Raw genomic sequence first — 27,011 nt, 5'->3', positions numbered from 1 at the left:
TATGCAAGGACTCCTGGCATTTTCTGTGTGATTTTCCTACTACCAAGTTTTCTCCTGACCTATTGCTGGTGACTATTGACATCAAGGATCTCTTTTCCAGTATTCCACATGATGAGGGTCTGGACTGGTTTGGCGAGTTTTTCACCAATGAAACCGATATGAACAACAGACTAAGTAACTTGGTCACTGAATTCATGGAAATCGTACTACGTAACAATTTCATCTTTTTTAATGGAGAACTCTTCAAGCAAAGTAAAGGAGTAGCAATGGGGGCATCTTGTGCTACCTTTTACGCCAGCGTGGTGCTTCACGTATGGGAGCACAAGTTTGTATTGGTCCCCCCTTGGGAACAACATCTGCTCCTCTACAGACTTTACCTTGACGATATCTGCATTTTGCGGCAAGGGTCTGAGGATGAGCTTCTGAGTTTTTTTGCTCACATCAATGCAAGTACCAATTTTTTGCAGTTCACCCATTCTATCGATCCAGACCAATTGCATTATTTGGACGTCACCATATACAAAAATTACTTGGAAAACAGTTTTCAATCTAAGCTTTATCGAAAACCCACTTTTTCCAACTCTGTCCTGCACTTTGAGAGTGCACATCCTTTTTTCCAGAAAAAAGGCATTGTCAAAGGACAACTCATCAGGGCAAGTAGGATTTGCCGTGGACATGATGACTACATGGCAGAAGTCAAGTTTTTGGAAGGCCTGTTCCTAGAAAGGGCTATCCTTTGGACCTCTTTGAAAGCCTGGTCGAGGAGGTAAACTCTAAAAGAGGAACTGTCTACCCACCCCTTCTGGGTAAGGGAACGGGCACACCAGCTAGTTCCGTTCCCGTTATCACTGATGAATTTAAGAACAGTTTTATCTACACCTATTCCTTGCATTCAAGGGAAATGAAGGAATCTATAAGAAAATATTGGCCTGTACTTGCCCTCTTTGAAGAGTTCAGAGGGCTATTGCCTGACCAACCTTCATTTGTAAGGAGAAGGGGTACCAATCTTAAGGAAATGTTCGAAAAAAAGCAGAACATTACAAGGAAAATCAACCCAGCAAGAAAGGGGCATGTAGCCAATGCCATGCCATCTTGGAAGAAAAAAGTATCACCATTCCATCCAGAAGGTTTAAAATCTACCCAGCAGGCCATTTCACATGTGGTAGCAAGGGAGTGGTTTATCTGGGCTTCTGCACCACATGCAGCAGTTTCTATGTAGGAAAAACGGAAAGGGAATTCCGCAAGTGGATATATGAGCATTTTTACGATATAAACAAAAAGAAGGAAACCAATGCTTTTTATAAACACTCCCTGACCTGTCCAAACATAAAACTGAAATTCATGGTACTGGAACAAGTTGAGCCTGATGCCAGGGGGGGTGACTGGGAATCAACTTTAGAATACCGAGAACTCCTCTGGCAATTAAAGTTAGATGCTGGGAGACCCCCTGGGCTTAATGGTTTGATCAGTATCAAGCCACTATTGAAACTAAGAAGGGCAAGACGTTAGTTTGATATTCCCCATACAATTATTTATGACAAGCACCCAACACATGGACATGTTTTTTACTTAATGTTACACTACACAAGGTCTATGTTAAGGAATGACCTATTGTATAGCACAGTTTAGTTTACTTAAGATATAGTGTTCTCTTTTTCCAGCAGGGCTGTCAACAAGGCCAAGAAAAGAAAATATTGTCATACCCACATTAGGCATTAGCCTTATATTACAATTACACGAACAACAGTTGGTATGTCAAGTCATTCCATCTTATTTCAATTTTCAAAAGAAGTGCAGATTTTTGCACACAGCAAGTTTTATTATAAAGTTAAACATTAGGGAAATAGTGTATAATGTTTTGTTTATTTTATGTTATCAACATTTTAGTAGTAACAGATGCATTAATGCATTATTTTAAGCATACTTTATCACTACTTTTTTATACATTTTGTTGTAATGGAATTTTTAAGCATGTGGAAAAGCGCATAGTCTCTTTAAATTGTTAATTGGCAGTGCTTTCTAATTAATCTAGGATTTTCAAGGTATATAAGACACCTGATTTAACAGCATGGTGTCACTTGATAAAGCTCAGAATTCCTCTGAGCGAAAGCGCTTGTGTGTTATCATTCTGTGGTTCTGAATAAAGGAATTATTTGAATTCGTTTGGTGCCTACCTGGATTTACTGAATCTGCTTTGGTGAATTTACAAGGAGCTGTTCCATTTCCTGGCTGTGTGTGCACTTACTTCCTGGTTTGGTTCTTTGCTGTTTGTTTGTCATAATATATAGAAGTCTGACTTATTTAGTATCACAATATATAGAAGTCTGACATTCAGTATCACAAAATATAGAAGTCTGACATTCAGTATCACAATCTATAGAGTCTGACTTACTACTTTATTCATTATCACAATATATAGAAGTCTGGCTTATTCAGTATCACAATATATAGAAGTCTGACATTACTTTATTCAGTATCACAATATATAGAAGTCTGACTTATTCAGTATCACAATATATAGAAGTCTGACTTATTCAGTATCACAATATATAGGTGTGACTTATTGTAAATGCTGTTATAGGTTCTCAAAGACCATATAACTGATAAAAAACAATTCCACATTTTCTGTAAGTCTGTGCATCCTCAAAGATAGTATATTGAAAGATTGGGTTGGGGGGAGGCTGGAGTCTCATGTTGGTGGGAATAGGAGTGCTAGATTGCCCCTGTAAAAAAGTTCTGCAAAATGTTTAGTGATGAGAGTTTGTATACTTGTGTATTTCTTTGACTTACATATGCTGACTGCATTGATTTGGGACATGATATATTCTGGGTGTGATTTATTATTATAGACCCCAGCAAACAGGCTGTACTGAATATAAGTGAACTAAAATATACACTATTTGTTCTAAATGTAGAGCACATTACTGTTCATTTTACAGTGCTTGAATAAATAGAATACTCTGAAAAAAAACAACATATGGAATAGGCAGAGTATCATATAAGGGGTCTTTAACGTGTGCTCGAGCCCCAGGGCTCAAAATCATCGATCACAGACAGGGACTCTGGCATCTTGTAGTTTGCATGGCTGGCCAGTCATGCTAGAACTTGACTACATGTGTGGGAGATGTACAGTAGCCTTGGAGAGAGAGTGAAGCTGCCACACCTCATCTAAGCAGAGTAACCAGGTTCGGCAAGACTAGTTCTTTGGCATCTGATTTATGTCAGTTTTGATAAATCTATAATGAAACAGAAGTATATTATTGGCAGAGTATTAATCAATTACTTTTTTTGTTATTTTTATGGCATGTATTTAGTACAGCTATGGAAAAACACTGTACTACTTTATTTCCATGTTTCTCACCTTTTCATTATCAAAATGGCATTAGCCTGTTGCATAGAACTGAGAACAGATAAGGATAACAGTGACACTAAATGAAAGATTTTTTACCAGTAAATTGTTGGTCAAATTCTACAGGTATCCATTCAGTTCTAGTTTATTTTGTTCTCCTGTAATTTATTTATGTTAATAAAATAACTGTGTTCTAAATGATGAGTGGCTGTTCAAAGAAATACCTTTTAGAGAATTTGTCTTCAGTTAGTTATGTATTCCCATATAGTTTTAGATACTAAATTGAGGTAATCTAGAGGACTTGAGTGAAGTCTGGTATTTCACCTGTGACCCAGAGGTGACAGAACTAACAAGAAACAGAGTACCAAAGGATTAGTCAGGATAAAGTCACTTTAGCTAGCAGATCTAGGAGACTCTGAATCTCTCTGGTACGTACCCTCCCTGTGAGAGGAATGAAGACACCTTGTTGAAGTTTCCAGTAGTTTATTCAGTTAAGCAGGTAGATGGATGAGTTGTTCTAATACATTACATACAACAGGTCAGTTATTTAAAGGTAGTTACAGACAATGGTGGGAGCTCCCATGGGAGCTGATTGAAAGAAAATCTAGGAGATGGAAAAGCATGGAGCCAATCCCAAAACTTAGAAGTTAGTTCCTTATTTGAATATTCCTGAAAGACTTGTGAGGGTTTACCAGCTCATCAGCCTGTGGGACCTCATTCTTAGTTAAAAGGTTTTATTTTTATTCTTATTTTTAACTATTAACAAACAAAGCATGTCTATACACTATGAGCTACAGCTATAGAACTATACTGAAGAAAACAATTTTGCCTGAGCTTCATTGGGTCCATCTAATAGAGTGGTTTCCACTTTGATAATTGAAAATGCTTGCTTTTGCAAGGGTATCACCAGACCATGTAAAATGAAAGGCTCCGTCTGCATCAGTGGAGCTCATATTCCTTGGAGTCAAGTATGAAAGCATTATTACAGAACTTTTTCCCATCTATCACATGTAAAATGAGAGTTTGTGCCCACTTTTATGGGGGGGGGGGGGGGTCATTATCTCCTGACATATAATATGAAAGATTAATATTCTCTTGTATAACAAAAAAGGTTTACAGTGCCTGCTTATAAGAGGCTCAATATATATGATTAATGTGACCAGTCCCCATTCTTCTTCCTCTTCATGAAGACAGATCTTTTTATATGCAGGGGAGGTAGTCACCTAAAGCTACACTAGGTGATTCCCATTTTGAACAGTACATGCATCCAGAGAACTAGCATACAGTGAAAGACAAGTCACAGTGCTCATTTTTACAGAGCTCATGCATGTGCACAAAGAGCAGCAAAAAAGTAAACAATGAGTAAAGTTTGAGTGCTCAGAACCTTTTATGTTGGCTTACTGTGCCCATGGTATAAAAATCCACCAAGTGGCGAACTGCAGAGTATACAAACACTTTTAGTAAACATAAGAATCTCAGATCTTCTTTGAGCATAGGTGAATTGTGCCTATGGTGCAAAGAATATAGAAGTGTGGTGTACTGCTCTGTAACAACAAGTTTCATTATACTGCAGATTATAGAATTTTGTTAAATGCAGGACCAGCGGCTGTAGAATCTATACCTGCTTGCTGTGGGGTAGTTGCAGTGAGAGGTGGAATGCTCTTAGTCCCAGAGCATAGTTTTAAGGCACTCCATTCTGGGGTCTTCACTGTCAAGCTTCTTCCTGAGTCTAGGAGTTACTGAGGGCTCTTCTGTTCAGATTATTCCTCTAATCAGGTTCCAGTTGTTAAAGTTAGTGGAAAAGAGGGCTAGACAGCTCTGTGCTGGGCTAGATAAAGGGCTGGAAACTGGGAGGGCTCAGGTGGAAGGGCAGTTAACCAATCTCCTGAGAGAGGGGGTGATGCCATGGGGCTTAGGGTGGGGTTAGATAATGTAAGATGCTGATGTAATCAGCATGGGAGTTGGCTGTCAATCAAGCTGGGAGGCTAGAATTTGGTCACCTTTTCTTACTCTTAGCGCCAAAGTCCCAAATCAGTGGTACAAAACAAAATAACACATTTCAACTAACTGAAACTTGCTGTTTAAGTTTGTGCACATCATGAGGTAAAAAACACTTTCAAACCCATGCCAGTTACTCATAGATTTGTACACACCTAGAGATCACACATACACCAAAATATATATATATATATATATATATATATATATGTGTGTGTGTGTGTGTGTGTATGTGTGTATGTATATATATATATATATATATATATATATATATAGAGAGAGAGAGAGAGAGAGATAGAGGGAGAGAGATACATGTAATGTGGCTTGTTTTCAATGTCACTAGTTCCACAGATAAACCATGCTAATGTAGAAGCACTGATTTACAAATGTAATTGCTTGATTGACTTTTTTATATTAACAGCAACAAATGGGGTTAATTAACAGTTTATGTCCAAATGCTGTATGCTTTATGGTTTAGTTTCCTAAGTGCAAGCACACTTTTAATGGAAATGCTTTTTTAACACCTTTATTGGATTATCACTTGTGACATAGGCAGATTTACATTTCTATAAAAGTAATCAAACTGTATTAACAAGTTCACATTTACAACCAATATATTTCACATATATTGTTATAGATCATATAACCTAAGCAATATTACATAAATTATTAAATCCCTGCCTTTTTTTTGAAAAGAAACATTTATTAAACCATCACTTATGGCAGAAGTAATCATACGTTTGTATAAATGAAAACAAACCACACCAACACAGTCCTAGTTGCAAGCATTTTACATCACAAACCATACTGACATACTCCCAGTTGCAAACATTATACATCACTTATATTCTACCCAATCATTTTCAGTCAAACATTACATAGGTCATTTAAGTTCTGCCTTCTTTTAAACCTCATTCCTCCCCTGTATGTATTGTTCCCACAATTTCCATTTTTTTCCTATGTAGTTTGCTCCTACCCTTTTCTAAAGATCTCAGTTCCAGTTGTTTTATCTCTGTTAATATATTCAGAACTTCTAGTATAGTTGGTTTAGATTTTGATTTCCATTAATATAAATGCTTGAGTTTAGACCAGGGAGGTGGTGGGTGTCAAGCCTAATCTGCTAGTTCAAATTCAGTTGAATTATCACTTGCTGCTTCTCTTTCCTTATCTTATACTCTCTCTTCTTGATATTTAAACATGTTAGTATGCTCAACATGATGTTACTTAGATTCTCTAGGAAGTTAAGTCCTGTTCTTTCTGTTGATAACTTATTACATTTCTTTTTCCATGTTCTAACACTTTCTTTTCCTGCTTTTAGATATAGGTAATAATGTGTATTATGACATTTGTGCTCATGATGTATCTCCTTTTGTCTAAATGTGGAGCTTTTCTCCCCGGGCCTCTGCTGAAAAGGGAAATATATCCAGTTGGACTAGCCCGGTCAAAAAATGTAAAATAAAATAAAATAAATAAATAAATAAAAATTCAATTTTTTCCAGGATCACATTTTTATTTCCTTCAAGTGGACTCATAGTGAGCTTGTCCAGGATGTGGAAGTGGAAACCTCCATGGTCTGGGAAAACACGGCACTGCTTTGCTAGTTGGTTTCTGAGAATCTAGAGTCTGATGTCAGGCAGATGCTGTGCTACCCTGATTTTGAATTGGTTCATAGTTTTCCTATATAAAACAACTGCAGCCATTACACTGTGCATGGTATATCAGCAAAGCATTGTTGCAATTACCAGAACAAGAGCTTTTGTTTTTTCTCCTGAGTACTGGACAAAATTCAGTACTGAGATATTATAAAGAGGTGCATATCATTTTAGAATATATTGTTGAATTTGGTTGGTTGTACTTAATTTTTTAGTCAGAATATTACTCCTAGTATATGTCCCCTTATCAAAGCTAGTAGTAATTCATCCATATCACCTGTTATGGGAAAGTAATGATTTCTGTTTTGTTGGATTGTATATTTATTTTATTTAGTAACAGGTCTTAGTATGTCTGAATGTATTTCTGAGAGTTGAAATTGCTCATACATGGTAGAATGTCTTGCCAACTTGTATACAGAAACTGGAACTAATTAAAGCTTTTAAGAATAGTAAAGCATTTTATAGGCATTGACATTGAATGGTTGATGCATTTTATATATATTTATATTAATACAAATTGTTCTGAAAATAAAGTCTGCTTGTTCTCCCTGCATGCTATCTGGCTGTTGGTGTTGATGATTAAGGCAAATCTGCTTGTTGTAGTCCAGAATTTGATTCCTGTAGTCTTTCTTTGCCCACCACGGGATTCTGAGAAATCACCCTGAGACAGAGCTGCCTGGTTGCCCCGCAAAATAGGACACTTGTGTCCATTGGTCTTATCTTGTTAACAAAAAAAAAAAAAAAAAAAAAATATATATATATATATATATATAGAGAGAGAGAGAGAGAGCGAGAGAGAGAGAGAGAGTTTCCAGTATTACTGCATATTCTCCTTACTCCAAGGCAATATAGAAGTAGCATGGGTTTTGGGATGCAGATTCTCCCACGGGGTGAAAGAGGACTTACGAAGTATAAATGTGAGTTTCACCATTTGTTGTTGTTCTGGTCAGATTGAAGCTTATTTTTGAAGTGCCAGAACTCATGATTTCACATCATGAACTTCTGAAATGGACCTGAACAGAGATACTTCTTCTTATGTCTATCTTCACTTGAATGAAATGAGAGAAGAGGTAAAAGACATGATAAAACCACTGAGGTGTTGATAGAGGAGTAATATACACAAGGATGATCATTTTTCAGAAAGAAAGGTGCTCAGAACTAAGGTTAGGAGAAATGTGAGGTGGTGCTGGGTTTTCAAAAGTGTGGTACATTCCTGGAATCAGTAGTTGGAGACATACATGTAGAGTGGTATTTTACATAATAAAATATAAAATAACCACAAAGGACACCTGCTTAAAAATGTTGAAATATTATGGGTGTTGGGAGGTAGGGGGAGTGCTCTGTGTAGGGCAAGATCTGTGGTAATAATGTACCTTTGAAGAAAAAATAAGACAGAATGAACCAGACATTTCTTGTATGTTGTCAAGTCATGATGCAAAGTGATAAAAAGTATGATTAATCAAAAGTGTCTATATCCTAATTAAAGACTTTTCAGCCATATAGAGCACCTTAAGCCAGTGACCCACCAAACCATGGATGTAATCTGAATTATTTCAGAGGTACACTGAGGCTGATGTGCCTTACAGCTATATATGAAAAGCTACATCTTGCAAACACTGCAGGTTTGGTCAACATGAAAACAGTCAATAACCTTATAATTCTACATTATTTTGTGCAGAGGTTAAAGAATAAAGCTTACTGTAATTGAAGCCTGCATATAAGTAACTGGTTGCAGCCAAAGCGTAAATCTAAGGAAATTTTAGATCATGTTGGCGAATTTTATCTTTTATTTTTTCAGACTTACCAAATTGACCTTCCTGACATGCAGGACACTTGTTATTTGTTCGACCAATCATTTATTTATTTATTTTTAGGTTCATAGGTGTGTATTAGGCTAATGGTCCTCAAGCCTTTATAAGCCTAGCCCAAAGGATTCCCTGGCATCATGCTGCCTGATGTTATTTCCCTGTGCCTCTGTCAAGCAGGGCCACTGAAATGATTCCCAGGGTGAATTTTCTATTTCCCATCCACTCATCAAGATTTCTCTTGAAGAGGGCCAGTGAGGTGCTCTGCTTGACGTGTAAGGGAAGTCCGTTCTAGAGCATGGGCAGTCTCTAGGTTAAGAACCTGTCCCTCCAGCAAGTTCTGTTGATTGTGATAATGAGGTTGAGGTCTCTGGAGTGTGTGGCATGGAGGAATTTGAATTTCTTTAGATGTAGCATATCTAAAAGCGCTGGGTCTGACATGACTTTGTAGATCAAGCAGAAATTGCCTCTAAGTATGCGATATGATACCAAGAAAAGCTGGAGTTTTTTTAGTCTATCTGCATAGGGCAAGTGTTTAAGACCTAGGATCCTCTTAGTGAGGTATTTTTGTGGTCTTTCTAGTTGTTGCATATGTCTAGTGAGGTACATGCCAAATGGGGCATTGTACTCAATAATAGGTCTAATGATGGGAGAGTAGAGAGAGACAATGACCTCTTTCTTCCTGGATGCAAAACCCTTTAAAATGAGATGTGCCACACATAAGGATTTTCTGATCACAATGGCAATGTGGTTGTCAAAGGAGAGGTTGCCATCCACTTGTGTTCCCAGATCTCTTATAAGACCGTAGTTAAAGTCACCCAGTATGAGTGTGTTGGGTTGGTCCTTAATATTTTCCAGGGTGCTTAGGAATGTGGAATGGGAGTCTTGGGACATGGTAGGGGATCTATAGCAGGCAACAACCTGGATTGCAGTCTTACCCAGTGTTAGTTGTAGCTGGAGTATCTCTGATGCATTATGTTGAGCTACTAGCCTGGAGGTGTGCATATCCTTTATGAATATGGAGACACCACTGAATTTAGGGCTTTGGTCCATGTTTTCGGGCCAAAAGGTGTGGTATGAATTATAGCCTGGTAGTGCAGGGGTGCTTTAAGGTGCCTTGAACCAGGTCTCTGTTATTACACAAATGTTGATGTTTTCCATTTTAAGGAGCACTTTGAATGAGTGCATCTTGAGATTTAGACTTCTAGCATTGAGTAGCATAACCCTCAGATTACATTTGCTTGTAGCTGTCACGGTGATAATTTGGTCTTCTGGACATTGGCTAAAAAAGGCACTATAGGGGTGGCAAGGGCCTTAGCCAGTATCTGAAATCCCAGGGCCAGCAGATACAGGCCATCTCTGGCAAAGCATCAAGGTCTGTCGATCATGTCATCTCAGGCAGACAGATACTGGATGACACCAGAAACTTAGCCAATTATTGAAATCAATCATTTTGTGTTTGTACTGTGGTATCATTCTGGGGGGTGCCCACGGTGGTGCGGCGGTTAGCGTTGCCACCTCACAGCAAGAGGTTCTCCAGTTTGATCCTCGGCTGGGGTGCCTTCTGTGCGGAGTCTGCATGTCCTCCCTGTGGTCATGTGAGTTTCCTCCGGGTACTCCGGTTTCCTCCCACATCCCAGAGACATGCTGTAGGTGGATTGGACACTCTAACTTGGCCCTAGGTGTGAGTGTGTGCATGTGTGTGCCTTCTGTGGAATGTTGGGCACTGGGCTGGCAACTTGACACTGTAAAACTCCACTGCCAATCATGAGCGGACAGGTGATCCACTGTGGCGACCCCTAACCGGGAAAAAGCTGAAAGAAGAAGAAGAAGAACTGTGGTATCATTCTGGCTGATGGTAAGATGCTACTCAGGGCTAGGGTCAAACCCGCCTGGGCTACATGATCTGAGAGCTCCTCCATGTCTCTTTTCATGTAGTTCAGGGAGGTGCATCTCAGGTCATTCACACCAACATGGACAATGACCGAGTCATATCTGTACCTGTTGTGGAGTGACCTGAGTGTGCGCATTATGAGCTGTATCCTGGCACCTGACAGGTAGCTGACCATTACCTTCTCCTTATTCAACATAGTGAGTGGGACTTCAGTGTGCCTTACTATTGAGTGACCTATGACTAGTGTATTGGGTAAGCTGTTTTGCCTTAGGGGCTTTGGTTGTGTGGCACACTGTTTGTGTGAGCTATGTGTCTCATGGTTTGTGCTGTGGTGTGGTGATTGCGTGCATATCTGGCTTGGAGGTCTCTGCTGTTTGAGTAGGGAGATTTTTACTGAGAGCATCCATGAAGTTGGGTGTGTGTTTTGTGTTATTATGTGATAGCTGTGATGGTGTGTGGCTATGTGTTCCTTGTGGTGTGGTGCTAGTGCTGACATTCTTCTCTTGACTGTTTATTCCATTCTTGGCTGGAGAGTGCATGGCTTCCAATCTGGATATATAGGTGCATCTCTCGCAAGTCTGAGTGTTGGCGGGGGGGTAAGAGGATAGGGTTGTCAGTGTACATGAGACAGTTACTACATTGCCTCAGGATGCCCAGGTTCACCAGATTAATAGGAGAAAGCACAGTGAACTGCCCTTTGGACATGCCTGGAGGGGTGTGTAATTTAGTAAGTACTGAAGTTCTTTCTTTTATGGAAAGTTTAGTGCTGGTAGCAGTTTGTGTGCTACAGTAATTGCTATGAGAAGTCTGAACAAGTGCTAGACTTAATAAGCTAGTTTAAGTGCAGAAAAGAAGAGAACTTGCAAGATCTAAGGGAAAATTTGAAGAGTACACTTTCTGGCACCGGTAATAGTTTACCCTAGCTTAGCGGAGCTGCGTGTTGCATAAACCCAAGCAAACACGGGCTTTTAAGGCAGAAAGTTAAAAGGGATAGAAACGCAGCCCAAACGGCCAATAAGGTACAATTTCAGAGCTGAAAACCACTCCTCTTGCGGTAGATAGGCTGCTCAGTGCTTACCACTCCCACTGATAAGCAGAAAGACTTTTCTCTATCACAGAAAGTTCTGGGGAACTCAGAAACTTCAATACAGTCCTGAATACAACAAATCTGTATCCTGGCTATTCTAGTAACAGAAAATAGTGGGAAAACAAGCTAGAACTTTTTTTTTTGTTAAACAGCAAAAAATACACTTAAAACAGCAATAAATTCACTTTAAACACAGTGCAGGCTAGCGCACTTGAGTGTGTAGCCAAAAATAGTAAATGCAGTTAAAATAAATGCAGTAAGGTAGAAAACAACTTAAATAAAGTGCAGTAAACAAATTTAAGCAAGAATAAATAAACAAGAGATACTTAGAATCAAACAAAGTCTCTCTTTTTCCTTTCTGCTGCTCTTGTAGTCTGTAGGATGCCAAAATGGGATCTGCTGAGCTAAAACAAGTGCAAACCCATGCAAACACAGGCAGAAAGCTAAAAGGCATAGAAATGCAGCCCATCTGGCCAATAAGGCACAATTTCTGAGCTAGAAACCACTCCTCTTGTGGTAGATAGGCTGCTCAGTGCTTACCACTCCACTGATAAGCAAAAAAACTTCCCTCTTTCACGGAAAGGTCTGGGGAACTCAAGGAATGTTGGGCACTCTTCAGCCCTATAATCTCTGCGGTGAATGAGATCACTGTGTAACACTATAGTACATACAACTAGATGGGTAGGAGTTCTAATCTCAGCACTGGAAACTGTGTGTGTCTGTGCCTGTGTTTGTAGGTTAAACCATTTTGAGGCCTATTCCACCCAGTAACCCCCCATTTACCTACTTTACAAGGTCTGCTGATGTCAGTCACCTTAGAAGCACCACTGGACACTCCTCAGCTGTATAAGCTGAGTGACGCATGTGATAAGCATGTGTGTCTGTTTGTAGGTTAAACCGTTTTGAGGCCTGTTCCACCCAGTATACCCCCATTGCCCTACTTTACAAGGCCTGCTGATGTCAGTCACCTTAGAAGCACCACTGGACACACCTCAGCCATAAAAGCTCTGTGGTGCATATGATAAGTAGGTAGCATTATAGTACATACAACTAGCTAGGTAGGAGTTCTATTCTCAGCAGTGGCAACCATGTGTGTTTGTAGGTTAAACCATTTTGAGTCCTGTTTCACCCAGTAAATCCCCAATTGACCTACTTTACAAGGTCTGCTGATGTCAGTCACCTTAGAAGCACCGTTGGACACTCCTCAGACATATAAACTATGTGGTACATGCGATAAGTGCATAGTGCTATAGTACATGCAACTAGATAGGGAGGAGTTCTAATCTCAGCACTGGCAACTGTGTGTGTCTGTGCCTGTGTAAACCATTTTGAGGCCTATTCCACCCAGTAAACCCCCATTTACCTACTTTACAAGGCCTGCTGATGTCATCACCTTAGAAGCACCACTGGACACTCCTCAGCTGTATAAGCTCAGTGATGCATGTGATAAGCATATAGCACTATAGTACATACAACTAAATAGGTAGGTGTTCTAATCTCTGCACTGTCAACTGTGCATGTGTGTGTTTGTAGGTTAAGCCACTTTGAATCCTGTTCCACCCAGTAAACCCCCATTGCCCTACTTTACAAGACCTGCTGATGTCATTCACCTTAAAAGCATTGTTGGACACTCCTCAGAGATGTAAGCTCCATGATGCATGAGATAAGTACATAGCACTGTAGTGCAAACAACTAGATAGGCAGGAGTTCTAAACTCAGCACTGGCAACTGTGTGTGTGTTTGCAGGTTAAACCATTTTGAGGCCTGTTCCCCTGCAAACCACCCATTGCCCTTCTATACAGGGCTTGCTGATGTCATCCACCTTAGATACAGTATTGGACCCTTTGCAGGTATATAAGTTCTATGGCACACGTGATAAATATGTAGCACTATAGTATAATAAACTAGAGAGGTAGGGGTTCTAATTTCAAGACTGCCAACTGCGTGGCATGTTCTACCCTCTGGACACCCCCATAGCATTAATTGAGAGTGCCTGTTGATGTCATCAACCTTAGATGTTCTGTTTCACACTCTGCAGGCCATACCTGTCAAATATATACAGTTTTGCAGAATTTCCAGATGATTGGCTCATATATTTTGTCTGTGTGCCATAAACATATAGTTTCCTGGTCTATCCTTGGCAAAGCATTAAGAGCTGCAGTCAGACAATAATGACATACATCTGAGTGTCAAATGACATACCCTTCAAAAAAGTAATGGTAGTATGAAACTGGTCCATCTCTCAGTTATCTCTGTTTGTAAGAGCAATATGTAAAACCTGTCCCTGTTTTTGGGCCTATATCACCCTATTATTGAAGGCTTTGCCCACATGTATTGTTATAACAGGTTGAGAGGATGTCCCAGGCATATCAGCTCCATGGCATATGCATTAAGGACATAGCACTACATTACATACAACTAGATAGGTAGGGGCTGTAATGTCAATACTGGTGACTGTGCAAGTGTCTGTCTCTATATGCATATCCTCTGTAGCAGCGTGGCTGTCTTGTCTGTGTGTGTGCAATGCCTATACCATTTGTGTGCCTGTGCCACCTTGTTAACTCCAGAGTAGTAATGTGAGACACTGCAAAACTGTATAGCCTCTGTGGTTCATACGCTATGTATATTACTCTATCATACGTAACTAGCCAGGTAGGGGATCTACTATCAACAAGTCAGATCATGAGTGGGTGTGTGTACATATGTATATCCCCTTGCAAGAATGTGCCTGCGTTATAGCACAAACATACCTCTTGACCCTTTACAGAAAGACACCTGGAGAAAGTCATACATAAAAGTGGGACAAAGCCCACATATTAGGGTTAATCTTTAAATAGTGCTTTGAAAAACATACAAAGGAGATAGCATAACAAGTTGTGCATTCACATTAATTTTCTGAAAGGTATGAAGTCTGACAGGCAAATATCTGTCAGTATTGTGTAACATCAGTCTTTAATGAATTCACACAACTTTGCCAGAAAACCACAATGTTATGCCAAATGTAAAAAGAAATATGTGTGAAACAGCAGGACATTCTGAAGACATCTGTAGAGGTGGGGGTTATGGCCACCACCTGTCCCACTCTGCAGGTTGCAGTCCATATTTAGGCAGATGTGACCTGTGACAACAACACAAAGAATACAGAGGTCCCCAGAGTGTAGGACAACAATATCTTCTAAGGTTGTCTACTACCTGCATAAGGCAGTTACTTCACAACAGAAGCACCTTACTGGTATGAGAAATAGCATATCCTATGGTGATGTCCTGTCTGGTGCACTTGACATGGGTTATGGTATGTCCTACCAAGTGTCATAATACTACAAGATGTGTCTCACTTTCAACATTTGATAAGGTGGCAACCCTACCCTGTGTTGCCTATGTGTGTGCAATATATAAACATGTGTACATCCTGTGAGCAGCTTCCACCCACAATGACCCACATGTATGAAAGCATGAATGCAAACTGCCACCTCCCACATATGTAGGTACTGCCTAAAGCTGTGGCAACTGTGAGTAGTTTGCTGTCTGTCATTGACCCATGAACCTATGTTAACATACTGCAATGGGATCATACAGTGGGCATGGAATGGTGGCCAGGTCCTGGCCTCCATCTGAATGCAGGAAATAGTACCATCATACCATATGGCGAGGACATGGACCCACTATTTCCCACATCAATGACAAACTCATAAACGCACAAACTGCGTTGACAGACCTGGCTACTCAGGTTGATACTGTTGCAGTCACACCCATTAAGTAGTGGCAGTGGTTAGAAAAGTCTTGGATGTGGTTCAGCACATAGATAAAGGGACTGCATCCAGACAAAAGGTGGACATTACCTCTGTATAGTCCTCAGTCAGTACAATAAAACATTAGTGGCATGGCTGGTCTGGTATGTACCTTTGCAGACATCTTCACCAAATGGTAAGGCTATGTTAAAACCCACAAAGATTATCCATGGCCTTCAACATGTGTGCCATGCAGACAGCCTCAAATCAGTACTGCCTCACTCAATATCAGACAAGTCATCCACACGTGGGCTGTGGCATGCCTAGATGGCAATGTTGTGCTCAACCCTTCAACAGCTGCCTCATATATGTCAGTATATCTCTGTGCACATTACCAGCACAACCAGCTTGAATCACATATGACACAGGAAAATAAACAGCTGGAGAGACAGGTTTGTCTCCCAGAGGCTGCCCTGTGTCAGGAATGCACTCCCCAAAAATGTCAAACAGAGTACCATGCAGACCCTCAACAACTGCATCAAGGTTGAGTGGATGTCAAAAAAACATCTGCCCCAGGGATCCAAAGTGTGTCAAGCAATGGTAGAGGCAACACATGCTGATAGATGATTTTGATGGGGATGCAGTACTGGATATACTTTTAAGGGACCCAGGGCCAGTACTGTAGTAACCTCCTCTATATCTTTGAATCTGTGATCCTACGGAACTCCCAGGTGACATGTAGCAAGAGTAGCATGCTGTGTCAAGTGGTATGCATGCAAGGTACACTATCTGCCCCATTGTCCCTCACACACTGTTCCATGCATACACACCTAGGTAAACATGGACACATACAGCCATACCTTGCTGATGAAAAGATCTCTGTGTTGCCACTTTGCCATCCTCAGCTCCCGCACTGGCAGCAGCCCACCGTGACTTAGACACACTGACATCTGGAACGGAAACAGAATATGGTCTGTGAGACAACAGTCAATCAGCAGTGCTATCAGCAATAAAGCATCATGGCACAAAGGTACGTACTTTGATGTGTACGCATGACAATTGCCAGCAGACAGCACCTATAACACTACTATACTACTACACTACACACTGCCATTACCTGTACTATATTCACACTGTGCATCAGTCACATATTAGCATGTCCCTGCATCAATGGTATGGACAAAAGGGATGTGGCACAGGTATCATCACATGCACAGGGTGAGGTGTGGGGTTAGCAAAGGCCTATGCTGTGCCATACAGTTGACATCGTGTGTGTGTGTGTGTCTGGAGGAGCTGGTCAGCTGGGTCATGGAGAGGAACTGTCTGCATCTGTCAGTGACCTGCATGTGACAGTGATTATGTGAGTGTGTGCATACACATAGTCAAGCCATGTGCTAGCCCTACACAGGAGTATGCTGGACAGCCATGGACCATACATGGAAGAATGTACAGTTCACCATCTCTGTCCATGATCATGGGAACTGGTTCTGACAGGAGTGGCACTGGCACCACCATGCCCAAGGCCAGGTGTGGTATTACTTCCTGATGATGACCAGTATCAGCTGGGTCTGTGTCACTCACAGGACCACCCAGGACCATGTGCCCATGGCCTGACATGTTGTGGTGTGGACAGCATCCTCCCTTCATTAGTCCTGGTGGTACTAAAAAACTAGTATAACAGACAGAGTCCCAAAATGAACCAGTAAAAGTGCAAACAGAAGACCACCAAACGTCCAATAAACTTTTCCTGGAGAACGAAGTTCTTTATTGCAGAAACACACAGTAAAAAGTGAATATCCACAAGCGCTTTCGCCTGAGACTATGTCAGGCTTTTTCAAGATAGTCACACCTCATGCTAAAATACCTTATATAGTCAAGATATTAAGTCCTGGTGGTACTGCCACTACAGGAGTATGACTGTGGCTGGCCACATGGGCTCTCAGTTGATGTTGCTGAGCTACGTCCATGTGTCTGATGTCCTACTCCCACCGTATGTTCAAGCACAGGCATTGTGCAGTTAAGGACTGACAATGTCTCATTCCACCATCTATCCACTACATCAGCAAAATGACGTAAGGCATCACCAATGCCATGGAGGGTGTCATGCATGCCAGGCCGTGTTGCATCCATGAACCTGAACGTCCATCTGGTGTACCATTCACAACATGTCCTTGCCTCCATGATGGACCAAAACATGCGTCAGGTGATACATGCTGTGACACCTCTGACAGGGGCTGGATGGGTAGCTGTACTCCTTCGAGCACCACTGTCAATCTTCCTGTGTGGGGCCTAGCCAGCTATCTGAATATGGCTAGTATCTACAGTCACTGATGCCATAGTTGCCACACTACCTTGTTTGATCCCACCACCCTCCGACTGCCCAGTATTTGTTGCTGCAGGGGACTGGGTTTGTGTGGGCATATTGACCATGTTAGGGGACATTCGGGGTGGAAGTGGGATGTCAACCAATGGGCCAGATTCAGCCCCCAGCAACCCCACCTATGCCTCACAATGGCCACCATCATCATCAGAGTCTGATGAGACACTGACATCAGGTTGTAAGGGGGACAACCCCATGGTCACTTGTGAGGGGCAGGCAACATGACTACATTAATTCCTGCACTATAATGTTTGCTGATCCACACACACACACACACACACACACACACACACACACACACACACACACACACACACACACACACACACACACACACACACACACACACACAAGTGCCACAGAGGCATTATACAGACCACACTGCCTGACTGATGCCATGCACAGCACACAATCAGACCACAGCAGACACACTCTGGACAGGCCCTCAACAACATGCAGTGCAGCTACATCCAGTTAATGTTGCTAGTGCTATACACCTGTGAGATACATGACACCCACACCTTAATGCCATACCTCTCTGACTTACCAGGCATAAACTGTCTAAATGTCAAATGTCCACGGAAAGCCAACCATGGCTTCGTCTACAGCCACCTCATGATACACATTGTACTGTGTCCTGCATGCACGAAGTACTGGATCCAGTATTGACCATACATGATGTAGCTTGTCATGACTCACAGAGTCCTGTGGTAGGCTCAGGCAGTTGTCGTTACAATGGAAATACTGCTGAATTTTTTCAAACCTCTCTCTCGGATCATGTAGTCAGCTATTGGGAAGCGACCATATACATGGTGTGTTTCCCAGTACTGCCTGTATTCAGGAACATGTACGATAGACATGTATATTCTGACACTTTAGAAATGTGCGTATATCTCCTGGACAAACAGGAATCCACCACGTATCAACCTTGCCTGCTGCGGCCTGCCTCTGTGCAGCACAGAGATTGGTTTCATTGGCAATAAGGGTGTACAGCTCCTCTGGGAACATCACATTCATGAAGTCCATCTCTGTACTATCTGAACCAAGTTGTTTACAGGGCCTACTGGCCCCCCAAAGTCATCAATGTGTACCGCTGTGAGGCTTTTTTCTCACATGATTTTATGTGGTGGGCAGGCTTGGCATACCTTACGTCACAAGTGGTACCTCATCCTCACTATCATGGTCAGTTTCATCCTTATTGTTCAGGTCTTCTGTTGCAAGTCATAGTGGTCTGTCAGGAATGGCTGGGACAGGGGCATCATCCGTATCACAGGCAATGACCTTCTCACGCAGACATGCAAGTGGAATCTCGTCTGTGTCATAGTCTTCATCCTCACTCTGGTTGGCATTATATGGTGTCTCAAGATACATACCCATATCTGAACCACTGCTGCAACCATCAGAGTCAGTTTCCTCACCTAGTAGGTAAATGTTGCTTGCTTTCTCCTCCACAGATGTCATCTTTGTTGGGGGCCATATTGCTTTCCACTTGAAATTACACCTGAAAAACACAACAGTTTCCAACATTCTGATGTTATATACCTGCACAGAGGCACTTGAAAAGCAACACAGCAGAACACTATATAGTGACTGTATAATATAGGAAATTACTACATGATACAATATTCAATTGCAGCAGTTCAGAAAAATATGAAGCATATAACCACAATGGGGACTTTACTGTGTATCAAACAAATTGTAAAAATGAGAGAAAGAAACTGGTGGGGGGGTTGAAATGACTCCACATAGACAAAAACCCAAATCTGGCTTGTGCATTCATCAATGTGATAATGACTTCTACTTATGTGAATAACGATAGCTGCTGAGAGTTTTACCTAAAGAGAAATAATGACTCAGTGCTATATTGTAACTGCACTTATTGTTAATGTGATAATGACCTGCACTTCATTACTGCAAAGGTATGCATGCTCAGACACAGGTGATAAATGCACATAACTAACCCGTTCAGTAGGCATTCATTATATTACGTTGTGCAGCTGTTATGTAACACAGACTCATTATAATCTGTTAAGAGAAGACCTGAGTAATTCAGTAAAAATAGTATAACAGTTCTATATTATTGACCCCTTCTTCCCACCTAAATTCCACACATGACTGACAAAGCCAGGAATATGACCAAAATGCATGGTAGCTCCATGCTGGTAGTAGTCTGCAAGTAATAGCCTGTATCTCATTCAGGCAACTACTGAGTACACTCAGAAAGAGAATTACAAGCAGAAATGTCAAAATTATCTGGTTGATCAGTGTAAGAATTAGTCCAAAAAGTCGTAATTCATGTTATCTCACCTAACCATCCCTCTGGTTACAATAAGACACAGAAGTGAAAAAGTCAGAAATATTGTCCAAAATATCTGGTTGAGCAATGCCAACAATCAGCAGTAAAATATATTTAACTAAGCCTCTCACACCACTCGGACATTATTCAGTAGAAAGAAAGACCAAATCAGAATATACGTTCAGAATGTTTGGATATATTTATCAGCGCTGTTCCTGTTATCCATCATTCCAACATTTCAACATAATCAGAGACACTTTTACAATATTAGTGTTAACTTGACGTATTGATGGAATAAGATAATATGACTTACTAAACATTTTCTGAAGTAAAAGAAGTTTATAACCATAATTTTGGTCCTTTATTAAGTGTAATTCATAACCTTTTCTCCAGTCATCAGTTTTAGGAGGGATAATGAAGGACAGAGCTAAAATATGCATGAAAACCAGGGACGTTTCTGAAAATCAGGGACAGTTTAGAGGTATGGCTCTACAGTGCTGTGTTTAATACTAACAATGTTACCTAATACATGTTGGCAGTGACAACAGGTTTTACCCATATGCCATAGCAAATGTGCTGTTTAATGATCTGGGTGTGATTGTCCTGCTCAAGTTGAATTATAGTCAGCATGTTTCAAGAAAAAAAGGGGATATCATGCTGGCCAAACTACACATGAATGGCAGTTCTAATGACCCTATTGATTAGCATTGTTACAATCATACTGGAAGACTAGAATACTGGGCTCCCATTCTTTCTGTAGATCGTATCACAGTAAAGAAGAAGAGAGTCCCCCACACACAAAATGCTAATTAGCAGTAATATAAATTTAACCTTTCAGTTGGTGGGGATATATACTACCTTCAACCTCCCAAAAATAAACATTGCAAGCCATATGTTTTTCTGAACAATTACACAGCTTTACAAAGGAGAGACTGGCACCTGCTCATCACAAGTTAAGAGATTAATTCCAGTCACATTTCATTTGTTCCCCGTTAATTCAAGTACACACTTGAAAACTGACCCATAAAAAAAGGATTATAAGGTAAAAAGAATCTGTAGCATTTGTTCATGCATACTTATTTAAAACATGATATTTAACAATGTCAACAATTTGATGTAGTAAACCCCCTGTAGCACCCACATTATAAGCTATACATAACTAGAGTCCTGACATGGCACATAGCACTATACAAAGTTAATGCCTATCCTAGTGTCTACACTTCTGTCCTGGAGAAAAACAGTGGTTAACACTGCCTATTAGGCCACTTTTTGCACAATTTTTTAACATTCTACTAATATTGCAAAATAATACAGTGCAATAAAAACATACATATAATATACTAGAAGACAAGAGTAGTGAGTTCACCACAGATACTCAAGTCCCAAGCGTGCAAAGATCACTGTCTCAAAGCCAGGGACTTGTGTACATTGTAGATCACTTGGGCTAATGGTCATGCTCAAACTCAAATGTGGGTTCAGGCAAGCAGCCATGGGGAGTGAGCAGAATGGGGATTTTGGGCTTAGGAAGTGGGAAAGGATTTTTAAAGTGAGGGAGCAGGAGGGATTTTTAGGGTTAGGATACAATTTTGGAATTTAGGTTAAGGGAGGGGGTTGGAGTTTTAAGTTTAGGGAGCAACTGGAAACTTTAGGGTTAGGAAGGGGGGTTGGAAGTTTACTGTACGGGAGTGAGTGAGGACTCAAATTGGGAATTGGGTAGGTGTTTTTAGGATTAGAGTTTAGGTTCCAGTAGGGCTGTGTAGTTTTAAAAGGTCAGATGTTGGGAAGGATACAAAGAAATAGGATATCAGGCTTTTGGTGTTTCAGCACTTGCTTTTTCAAGCAAGCTTCAGAATGCATGTCTGTTGTAAATTACTGACATGTCAGCACCTGTATTAGACTCAGGAGAAGCAAACACGACTGTTACCCTGGACCTTGATACTGATAAAATGAATATAGCCTTTACACTGGTCCCAGTGCTTTATTAAAAACACACAAAATTGTTTTTTTCAGGCAGGCCTTAATTTTTATGTTCCCCTAAATGATGTAGAAAGATATTGCAATGCAATAGAAATACATTAATATATTAGAAAACAATAGCAACAAATATGGCTGTCGCACCATGATTTGACATATGGCTTTACACTGGTCCTATGTGCAGATTGCACTGAAAGTAATTGACAAGCCCTTTAATTCTTCAAGAGTAGATTTAATTGACTGAAGTTACAAATTTTATTTAAAAGAGGTTTTCAAACTACTTACAGGAAAGCAACAGTATGAAAGAAAGACAACCAAAATGACATACAATAAAAAGAAAAAAATAATAAATTGAAACACATACACACACACACACACACACACACACACACACACACACACACACACACACTAACTTTGACATATAAACGTGTGCCTTATGTCTAAAACCCAGCATGTATGCAGTAAACTTGTGAGTTCAGGATCCCTCTAGGCTGTTACTTTTCTAGTTTCAAGAGGTCAGTCACACATCAGCAAAGGACAGCATCCAAATTTCTTTTTATTGCCTTTTGTTTTTTTTTAATGCAGGAAATGATAGTTAACATGTATTTTAACTGTACAGTGACAGGATTTGCCTGCAATGATGCTTAAATTAAGCAGGATTTTTCTGTTTTTTAAACTTTAAAATTACTCAAGGTATATTCTGATTATAAACCGATTTCCCCATTTTAACATATTTTGTTACTACCAAAGAAAATAGCAGAAGCATTTAATAGGGGAAACCAAATATATATATATATATATATATATATATATATATATATATATATATATATATATATATATATATATATACACACACACATATATATATGGCTCTACTTCAGTAGATTGAACTTTTTACAAGTTCGAACCACATATGGCCGAGACCATATGTTCGAACTCATAAAAGTTTGAACACTGAAATAAAAACACATAAAACAAAAAAACACAAACTAAATATCTATAACAAGGGGGCTATGCCCCCCTGCACCCCTCATGTGGGGGGCTTCACCCCCCACACACCCCTTACTTAAATATACCAACTCCGAGATTGCTCTACATTGCAGAAATGGGAAATCTTCCCTTTCTACTCTGTATGGAGATCTCCATTCAGTCTGATTGAACTTTTACAAGTTCGAACATATGGTCTCGGCCATATGTGGTTCGAACTTGTAAACGTTCAATCGACTGAAGGGGACCCATATATATATATATATATATATATATATATATATATATATATATATATATATATATATATATATATATACACACACACACACACACACACCAAGAGGTACTGCCAAGGGTCTGTCACTGTACATGTTGATGTCCCTGACCTGACATGTATGTCCCTGGATTATATACAGTGAGACATGAGTGAGCACATTGGTTATGTGTTCCAGGCAGGTATGTCCCTAGCCTTATGCAGCATTATGCTGTCACCCAGACAGATGTTGCAATACAATCAGGGAATGATTGCCCTTAACATGAGCACATTTATCTTCTGATATTCCAGGGATTCCATTACCTGTGAGCATGGGATGATATGGTACACAGACCATGATGCTCTTTGAGAGATGGCCTCCATTTGACTTCACTGGTCATCATGCGTTTGGCAGTGGTTCCCACCAGCTCTATAGTAACTCCATTATTAACACTGGTGATGTCATCACTATCAACATACAAGTGTCAGTACGGCACACATTGAAGGCCATGTTGCTAAATGCTAGAGGTGTATACACGATTTTGCCCTCATTGCAAGCAGTCCTACCCTGGGAACAGCAGACATCTGTGCACTCACACAGACCATGGTTCAAAGCTGCAGAGAGCACCACAGCCTTACATGGTTAACCATCCTATCATACATGCAGAAGACAATGTGTAGCCGGTAATGCCATGGGACATGGGGTTTCCATATATATGAGACACATACACACCTCCATGCTGTACAGGCAGTAACATGCACAGAGGGCACTGCAGGGGCAGTTCACCATTGCCAACACAAACCTAAGCAAATCACAGCTAGGTACTAGCCACCACATGTGACCAGGAAGCCCATTCTGCCTACATGGACCTCATCAACTGTATTAGGAGTCGGGTCTGTACCCTGATCCTGGGTCAGTTGAACGACCCTAACATACATTGTAAGACATACCCATGCCAGGAAGCCATCAACAGTGGATGTACAAACACCTTGGTGCAACCAGGGGCTACACCCACATGAGGTGAAGGTATATTACAGTTGACATCACACAACATGGGTTACCACTGCAGCATCCCTACAGTGTCATCCTCTGTGGCAAAGCAACCATCATGCAGTCGCATTTGTAGTCACCATCTCCCACAATACCCAACTAGCTAGGCTCAGCCATACATACACCTCCTATGTAGAATACATCCTCCTAGGGGGTTTACACAGCCTTAGAGCCCCCAACCCTTCATTAAGGACTGGCACCAATATCCACACATACACACAAGCGCTATATGTGCATTCATAAAGATGCATGTGGTCAGGTATACCTGACATGCCTACATCATCCTCTGCTAAGATATGCACACCTGTCTGGCGGACATGTGCAATGCATACTGTCCATAACAGGGATGACATACCGATGTCAGATGGTATACATCTGCCATGGGAGCCTACCACTTCACAGGATGCATTCTACCTGACCCCAAACATGACCTGCACACCATAAGGAACCGTACTGAAAGGAGGACAGAGTACCACCTTTGTCTCATCCGTTTGATGGATGACTACTGTCACCCCTTTACACTAAGGTGGGGCATCCCCCACTCAGTCACGTGATACACCCAGCAGCCTAACTACGCTATTCTGCAAGGCCATAGCACAGTTTCAAGTGAACCCTATTAACAAGGACATGTGCAACCTGGCCACACTCTATTACGCACACTTAGGCTTTGTCAAGGAAGGGTTCATGTCTGCTGCAGTCAGGTGACCTTTATGACACAGTCACCAAAGTCGAGGATGGGAGTGACAGTGCAAAATGGCCACCTTGACCTGGACAAACTATGTGACAGTATAATCCATGTGGCCATTATGGATATAATACTCCCAAGTATGCATCACACCATATGTTACCATAGGGGTAGCACAGTGGTGCGCTGACACGACCCAACTATTCCACATAGGAAAATGCACCGCAAGCAATTGACCCATAAGTAGGTGTGTAACCTGTTGGTCCATGTTTAGGCATCTGTTATGTGAGATGTATACATCTGAGGTGCATGTAACAGCCAATAACCTATGTCAGACCTTGTCTGTAGATGACTGCATGCAGTGTGCCGTCACCAGATTCCCTAGTGATGTGGACATCTGGCTAGGAGGGTCTCACACAGATACATGACTGTTGCCAGACACATGGTCTCAGGCTGCATACCTGGACATGCAGTGTGAACCCCAATGGAGAGAGTGACATCCCCATATATTATCAGAGTACAAACAACATCCTAGGCATGCAGTCAGTCATGAGGGTGCTGTGGACACAAGTCTTTGGCAACATTGCATGTCAACACAATGTTGCTTCCATTGTAAGATAAACCTTCTACATGGCCCATGTCATACATAAGGGTATGTAATCATGGGACATGGGGTATAAACATCCTCACATTCTCCCCAATGAGAACCATTAATCTGTATAATTCCCTGCTCATCATTGACATCACACAGCACATGCAGCAACTGGGGACATCACAGAGGTTCTCCACAGGGAGTACCGGGGCATCAAACATCTACCACACACTGATAGGCTATAAGGCCAACCCTCTACCCAGTTTCATACATAATCATCATGGGTGACCTCAGTGTGGCATGCAAGGCACTCATGGACTCCACATTGCTGGGACTGCTGCACGAGTGGAAATCATGCTCCACTCTGTTAACACACACACACACACACACACACACACACACACACACACACACACACACACACACACCCTCAACCTGGTGTGTGGCATGAAGTGGACTTGTTGTCATCTCAGATGTGTATCCCACACAATCAGGCTGTGGTGGAATGGGCACCCTCTCCACATCAGGCAAGATAGCTATTTACACCTTTGCAGGCATAGCCTGGATAACTGGATGGTTAACTGTACATACACCTTTGGGATACCACCTTTGTCCCTGTTGGACAGGGGCATCAGGTACAACCTTGCATACACATGGGCTAACATCTGGCCTAGGAATATGGCTGCTCAGGGCCCATAGCCTAGAAACCTGATATGGTACCAGGACTACCAGATATGGCCTGAGTGCTGTGACAGACTGTGTTATTATGTGTCCACATCCATCACTGTCATCAACTGTTGATAGGGTGTCCCCTATGAGCAACGTTACTGTACCATGTCATCCACCCTACATCTGACAAATAGCTGAGTGGTACTATAAGGGTATGTGGACATTCCAGCAACATCTGTGCTACACAATAACTGAGAGCAGTGCATATGTGGTGTAGGGTGCCTTCCTCTTAGCTGTCTGACATCAGCAGTACCCAGATGTTTGTGGAATATGTACATGTGCCTGATAGATGTAGACCCACTGCCAGACAAATGTGTATTTCCAGAAACCAGTTGGACAATACGTGATGGTTGTCCCCAGAGTTTGGGGAATGTGTCTGTGACATAGCAGACCCCTGGGAACACAGTAATGGTGCATGAATATCTGGTAATGTATCCATTCCCTTAGATTGTATGCTCCGTATGTATATACTGCTGCTGAGCCAGAGCCAGTGTCACCTCACTACTAGTACCTATAACCTGCTGTCCTACTGCAGGGGGTCA

The sequence above is a fragment of the Protopterus annectens genome, chromosome 7.part0, assembly GCF_019279795.1.
Source record: "Protopterus annectens isolate FY-2018-M chromosome 7.part0, PAN1.0, whole genome shotgun sequence".
NCBI classification, from domain to species: domain Eukaryota; kingdom Metazoa; phylum Chordata; order Ceratodontiformes; family Protopteridae; genus Protopterus; species Protopterus annectens.
The sequence above is the reverse complement of the archived record's forward strand: the minus strand, read 5'-3'. Positions refer to the sequence as shown.